This window comes from Pygoscelis adeliae, unplaced genomic scaffold (genome assembly GCF_000699105.1).
Source record: "Pygoscelis adeliae isolate BGI_AS28 unplaced genomic scaffold, ASM69910v1 Scaffold374, whole genome shotgun sequence".
NCBI classification, from domain to species: domain Eukaryota; kingdom Metazoa; phylum Chordata; class Aves; order Sphenisciformes; family Spheniscidae; genus Pygoscelis; species Pygoscelis adeliae.
In genome coordinates, this window is record NW_008824653.1 from 644,697 (window position 1) to 646,115 (window position 1,419).

Genomic DNA, 1,419 nt, shown 5'->3' on the forward strand with positions numbered 1-1,419 from the left:
TTTTTAAAAATGGGGGTTATGTTTCCCCTTTTCCAGGCAGTGGGAACCTCACTGGACTGCCACGACTTCTCGATGGATGGAAGCATTCATTGTCTCAGCCACAGTTTATCATGTATGATTTTTATGCATCACAATGTAAGAAACAGTAAGACTGATAAAACATTTGATAGTTTAGGCCATCTGCTCACACAGTGTATTAGAATTATTAGTGATTATTCCTACTGTTTCTTATCTTCATCCAGAAAAGTGTGTGGATTTTCTATACACTAATGATCACTCTGACCACTAAATGCAATATCTCATCTAGGAGTACTTTTTTTTTTTTTCTTGTAGCATCTAGTCCTTGTAGGTAGTGAGATAAAAAGATCCTCACAACTCTAATCAAGAACAGTGACTTAAAAAGCAGTTTCAATAGCCCACACGTCAATGTTTTGCTTTTGAATGTGTTTACAGAAGGAAGATCAATACTTTTGGTCTGATCACATTTTAAGTGGTGGTAGATCATTTTCTGTGGACAAATTGTACAAATACTAGTATAGGCTTTTTCCAGGGTTATTCCCTAGAGGACATTGTTTCCTAATTTTTTTTTTAACTGGATTGAAATATGTAGTAGTTTACCAATAAATTAATAAATTAATTCTTTATATATGTATTCTTTCTCATTCTTAAAAAAACAACAGCAAAACACTAAGAAAAAGGGCTTCTGTTCTATGAGCCTTTGATCGAGATAGGGATGAAATCTTGTTTTGTAGTAGTTGCTGTGAATAAAAGCATGTTGAGTTGATATAGTAGAATTTTTCCAGTATGAAAATTTCTTCTCAATTTTTAAATTCTGCATCTTGACTGAGGCTACTTAAAAAAAAAAAAAACACCTAAAAAATTTCAAAGTTTGTTTTATGAAAATGTAGGTTTAATTCTGGAGAATCTCAAGTCTGTCAATTAACTGATTGTAATTATAGTAACCTAAGAAGATTGTTTTTTGGTTTTTTTTTAAATGTAGGGATATAAGCTAACTCACTCTTGTGTTTGTTTGTTTTGAATGTGTAGGAATTGGTTCATAGTCTCAGTAGTGTTGCTCTGAATAGGACCTGTCTAGCCAGAAGCACACCAGATGTTCTGTCTTTGCAGATAAAGTCAAAATGGCAAGTTTGATCTAGTACCATTAGGACTTTTTTTTTAGCTTAAAAAATACTTTTATGTTTGATTTACTATAGGTTGTATTTTTAAAAATGCATGGAAGTCACACTTTGAGTTGTTGCAGTCACTGCAAAGAGTTGATTTTCCTTTCTGGCCCATTAGTTTTTTAAAGATAATCTGAACATTTGTTATGAAAGTAGGCTTCTAGGTTTTTTAAAAATAGAGATATCTTTGTCATTTGTTACTATTTAATCTTCTAGAATGTTAAATTTTTAGATTATG